Source organism: Myotis davidii, unplaced genomic scaffold (genome assembly GCF_000327345.1).
Source record: "Myotis davidii unplaced genomic scaffold, ASM32734v1 scaffold370, whole genome shotgun sequence".
Lineage (NCBI taxonomy): Eukaryota > Metazoa > Chordata > Mammalia > Chiroptera > Vespertilionidae > Myotis > Myotis davidii.
This window is the reverse complement of record NW_006288615.1, coordinates 3824366-3830472: the sequence shown is the minus strand read 5'-3', so window position 1 is coordinate 3830472 and position 6107 is coordinate 3824366. Positions and strand designations below refer to the sequence as shown.

The window sequence follows — 6107 nt, the reverse complement described above, 5'->3', positions numbered from 1 at the left end:
CTACACGCCAACTCACAGAAACTCATTTTATTTCTGGGATCAAGACAATGAATAAATACCTCATTACAAAAATTTCACTTATTTAGCCTTGCTTGTGCGCCTGGATTTTCACTTATTTAGCCTTGCTCGTGTGCCTGGCACTTCACTAAGCATTCATATGTATTACTGTCTAACTAGATTTTTAAAATTATACACTTGTCTTAAAATTTTAAGACCATATAGAAAGATATAAAATAAAAAACAAATGTCTCCTACCCCTTCTCCTGTAAGTCCAGCTTCTTAGATTTACTGCCCCCTTTTGTAAATCATTCCAGAACTTTTAAACATGCACACAAACTTTTTATTTTTATATTTTAAAATATGTTTTTATTGATTTCAGAGAGGAAGAGAGAGGGAGAGAGAGAGACAGAAACATCAATGATGAGAGAGAATCATTGATCGGCTGCCTCCTGCATGCCCCACACTGGGACTGAGCCCGCAACCTGGGCATATGCCTTGACTGGGATTCGAACCATGATGACCTGGTTCATAGGTCAAAGCTCAATCACTGAGCCATGCCAGCTGGGGTAGATGCATGTCTTTTTAAATGCAAATAATACTATACAACATTTGTTGTTCAGAAGTATGCTTTTTCCTTTTTAATCTTCAGCAGAGAATATGTGTTACTTATTTTAGAGAAAAGAGAATAGAAAGAGAAAGAAAGACAAAGAAAGAGAGAGAGATCAATGTATGAGAGAAACAGTGATTGCCCTCTTCCCATGTGTGCCCTGACCAGGAATTGAACCTTAACCTTTCCGTGCACGGGTCGACACTCCAACCAACTGAGCCACACTGACCAGTGCCAAAAACGTACTTTTTTTCACCAAAAAAAAAAAAAATCTTAGAAGTCTTCCCAAGTTATGTTCCACCTTTAGGCTATACAATCATTTACTTGACTAGACCATGCTTTTTATTATTGTAAATAATGCTGCCACGAACTTCTCTGTTCCTATACCTTGTGTATATTGGTGAGTTCAAAGTTCAGTTTCCCCATCAGTAAACCCAGGGTCAACAATGGGGTCTACTGTTGTCGTGCAGACTAGTGAATTGATATAAGAAAAACATTTAGAATAGCACTCCCCCCTCCTTCCTGACCACACTAAATACTCCACGCTGAGATTCCTGGTGATCCTAGACTAATCACTGGGAAGAACAGCTGAGCTAAAGGACAGGGCTCTATTCTGATAGAAACTAGCAATCGCCTCCCAATGAGGTGGTGTCACTCTTTGTTCTGCTAACCGGATATGAAAGTGTCTATTTCCCCACACCCTGCCAACTGACTGTTATCAGACACTTCAATCTTTGCAAATCTGAGAGGTGATAGCTTGCTTTATGAGAAAGGTTGAACATGTTCTCATATGTTTTGCTATCGGTATTTCTTTTTTTCATATGTTTTGCTATTGGTATGTCTGCCCCAGCCCCATCACCTCCAGCCTCCACTCCTCCTCAGAGCCTGCCAGACTAATGCCAAATAGCTGGAACCCTACTGTGCTTTTATCTTTCACCACTAGTTCTAATGACACTTCTTCCTGGGAACATGCAAATGAGGGCAGGACAAGAACCGCCTCTTAAGCGGCTGAGGGCAGCTAATTTGTGGAAGAGGTTGAGCAGGGCCAAAACATTAGCTTGGAGGCAGAAAGGAAGAACACAGTCACAAGGAGAGGGACAGAGACAGCACACAGAACAGGAAGGCCCTTTATGACTTTTTCAAAGATGTTCCAGAAACCCTGAAACAATGAAGCAGCGCCACATGACGTAAATAGATCAAAAGCAAGTACAAGAGGAAGAGGGACACTTTGCCCTGGACAGTCACATCTCAGCCGCCCCAGTGCCTGGGGCAGATACCGTGTTCCTGGGGCCAAATCAGTTTAGATCTTCAAGGGAAACTGACGCACACGCACACAACCCACAGGGGAGCAGTCATTCCAGACTGCATACCATGGGGTGCTGGGGGCTCACAGGGAAGTGGAGGGGGCACTCCCCAGCTTCTCCCACCAGCAGCTGCATTTCAGTCTGGCCTTATATGCATACACATGTAACATGCCTGTACACAAAATGCACATGGATACACACACACACACACACACACACACACACACACTGTAACTATACTTTTCCTATATAATAAAAGCCTAATATGCAAATTGACCAAATGGCAGAATGACTGGTGGAACAACCTATCACTATAATGTGCACTCATCATCAGGGGGCAGATGCTCAATGCAGGAGCTGCTCCCAGCCCACAGGCCCCAGGCCAGGCAATGTGTGTGTGTGTGTGTGTGTGTATTCACACACAGAGAGACTCTTACATGGAAAATATTTAGAGTTAAATCATCTTTTATAACTACTACTTTAAAACATAATCCAGACAACATACCCATTGCTGTCTGGAAAAATCAACTGTGAAGACTGAGCAATGTGAGAGGAGGAAATCTAATTAGAAGGGTAACTGGAGTCCCAGAGTCAGCATTAAACACCAGAAGAGGTGTTATTTGTAATACATAATTGAAGCTAAACCATTTGGGTCCCGGTACATGGGAATACAATGTTTTTCTAATCAACGGGCAGGGGAATGTACAATGAGCAGGCCAGGGAGGAGGGACCTGGTCTGCTGACGCTTGTTCTCGCCACCTCCCATGGGGCCCAGGCCCACTGTGGCCACCAGCCCTGACCTCACCTCCCACGCACAGGCCACTTTCTCCCTCAGGCTTCCAGGCACTGAACCCTGGTCCCAGCAGCCACCGCCACAGTGTGTCACTCAAGTCCTCTTCCTGCGTCATCTCTTTGAGCACTTCCTCTGAGGAGGCCCCACAAGACAGCTCGGTGTCTCCCGGAGGCTCCTCGGGCCTCCAGGAAGTTACAGAAGTGACACACTGCCTCCGCTCTGCTCCTTCTTTCTGAATTCTCTTCACAGATGGGCCCTGTACTCCTGAGATGTCACCATTCACATTATAGCTTATAAACAAGAGCGGCCGCGTTCAGTAGGTGCTTACCATGTGCTGGCCTTGGGTTATACGTGTTACCACATCCCCTCATTCTATCCTCTGAGTAATCCAATGACCACCACAGAAAGACACATAGCCCAATTTTTGAAATGGGCAAAGGATATGAATAAACATTTCTTCAAAGAAGAGATAAGATACAAATGACCAAGAAGCACGTGAAAAGCCGCTCAACATGGTTAATCATCAGGGAAATGCAAATCAAAGTCACAATGAGATGCCACTTCACACCCACGAGGATGGTTATTATCAAAAAGATAATAGTAAGTGTTGGTGAGGATATGGAGAGATTGGAACCCTCCTCCACTGCTGGTGGTGATGTAAAACAGTGCAGATGCTGTGGAAACAGCGTGGCAGGTCCTCAGGAAGTTAAACAGAGAATTCCCATAATCCAGCAGTTCACCCAAGACAATAAAAATCATATATCCACACAAAAACTTGTATGTCAATGTTCACTGCAGCATTATTCACAGTATCCACGAAGTAGAAATACCTAATGTCCGTCAGCTGATGAACAGATAAGTCTCCACACAACAGGCTATTATTTAGCTATGAAAAGGAAGGATTTGTGCTGCAACATGGATGGACCTTGAAAACATTATGCTAAGTGAAAAAAACCAGATGCAAAAGGCCACATATTGTCTGATTCCATTTCTATGAAATACCCAGAAGAGGCAAATGATTAGAGACAGAAATTAGACTAGCGGTTGCCAGTGGCTGGGAGGAGGGGGCACAGGGAATGACTGCTAAGGGTACAGGGTTTCTTTGGGGGATGATATGATGAAAATATTCTGGAATTAGAAAGTGGTGATGGTTCACAACATTATGAATGACTAAACACCACGGAATTGTACACTGTACAAAGGGTGATCTTATGGGATGTGAATTCTATCCCAGTAGAAAAATTAACCCCATGAGTGGGCATATCACCAATGAGGATGCTGGGAGAGCATAGGGAGGCTAGCATCTCACAAAGGCTAGAATTCACATCAGAGCAACCACAGAGGGCTCCCTCATAAGGACTGTGCCACATGGCATGAATTAGGGAGAGAGCAGACCTCCATCAATGGGTGGGGAGGAAGCCCTGGCTGGGAGGAGCACATCTCATCACCATGCGTGGGTTCACGCTCCAGGAGACGGGACCATTCAATGCAGAAGAGCTGATGTCTGTGCACAGATGAGTTTAACCTGTTAGGTAGGCAAACTTGCAAAATGCACCAAACCCAGAGTCCACACTGGATGGAAGGATTGCTCTTGGATGCTGGGCATGGGCACAGACACTCGACCACAGTTGTTCCAAGTCACTGCCCATAGAAGATCCCAGGCCTCTGTGGCCTCCCCTCCCTCCTGGGCTTGCACACAGAGAGAAAACTCAGTGGAGTTGTCTTTGGAAAGACTCTTATGCAAACCAGACTTCAGGAGCCTGTGGTCCTCCAGCTCTGCTACTGACCACTGTCTGTGCCAGCATTTCCTCCACTTTCTGCCAATATCAGGTACAAAAAACAGCATTTTTCTTTGCATTTGCATAAAAGTAATTAATGAGCAGTGTCAGCTTTACCGGATCTTTGAAAGGGGATTGAAGGAAAGAGGATTCTATCACAACCATTCACACCACAGGAAACGCCTTCATACCTCTCCTGGACCTTTCTGCCCTCCCAAGCCCCTCTCTGTGGTTCTTTCACCAGGGGTCTCTCCTCCAGGCCTCCCTCCCACAACCCCACCCATAACCAGGCTTGCTGGCTCCTCCCCAAGAACAGCATGAGTTCAAGTCCTGGCCCTTCCATTTATTAATCCTGTAAACATGGCTTGTCACCTAACCTCCCTCAGTTTCTGCCTCTGTCAAGTGGGAATAATAATAGCACTTTGTCCAAAAGCCATTGTGGACAGTAAGTGAGGCGATACACAGAAGGAGCCCAGAATAGAGCCTGGCACACATTACACCCTTTATGAGTCTTTTGCTGTCATTTCTAGGCAGAACGGGTTAGTAAACACCTTTTGTTAGTGGAGCAAGGTTTGGAGCCTGCTCTTTCTCAAGGGACTGTCACGCTCTTCTTCCCAAAACAAGTAGAATGCCTTCTCTGAGGGACTTCAATGGCTGTGTCCTTCTTGTGCTTTTTCATCTTTCTGGCTTTGCCAATAAGGCCACTAAATCCAGGCTGCCTGGTACAGTGTCTCTGGGAAGGAGACTGGGCAGGCCATGTGCTGAGGAAAACCGAGGCTGCCTCCCTGCCACAGCTGCTGGATCAGGCTGTGGCTTCTGAGCCAAAGGCAGCAGTGCATGCCCCTCCTCCAGCAGGGGAGCCAACTCTCACCAGTGTGCTTTGGTGGGAACACCACCCAACTAGGCAGCTCCATATTGCATGATGAACCCAGTCCTAGCAGACGCTCTGGGGGCCCAGGATGCTCTTACAGGGCGGGCAGGTTGTAATTCCAACAACCCTGGACCATTGTTCTCATTCTGCCTGTGCAGCCCGGGCAAGAGGAGGCCGCCCCTGGCTGGCCCTTACATTGATGGACCATGCCCCGCCTCCCCGACTTCCCTTTCCCAAAGGCTTATTTCTTCTCTGCAGCACAACACAACTGACAGGTGCACTGGGTCCTGCGTGGAAATACAATCCTCGCAGGAGAGGAGGGCACGACCTTGACGGCCTCTTGGCATCCTTCATCCAGGACAGGCTGGGCAGCCCCCAAGTGCCCTGTAGACTCCCTGCAGTGGAACCAACTCTGCTGGCAGCTTTGAGTGGGGCCAAGTAAAGCTGACATAGACCTTACCCAGGAGAGCCCACTGTCACTCATGTTCTCAACACCCTCATCATAGATGACAGAGCTAGACCCAAACCATGTGGTCAGCAGCCTGGGATCTTCCCCCTCCAGCTCTCTGTACCCAAAGATGGGTCCCCAGGGTCTCCCTAAACCAGAGCTTTCTGAGTTGCTAAGGAGAGAGCTGGGCTTTCCTGCCACTGGCAGGTGGCAGCTGACAGGGCTGACCTCCCCAGAGGAAGTGCAGGTTCGCTTAGGCCTGGGGTGCATGTGACTCAGGTCACACGGGCAGCACTAAATTACAGC

General features: G+C 47.2%; 1 protein-coding gene across 1 annotated transcript in view; it reads right to left on the bottom strand.

The window, feature by feature from the left end:
- Positions 1-6107, bottom strand: part of INPP5D (inositol polyphosphate-5-phosphatase D) — a 95471-nt gene that overhangs the window by 86001 nt on the left and 3363 nt on the right. The window lies entirely within an intron of this gene.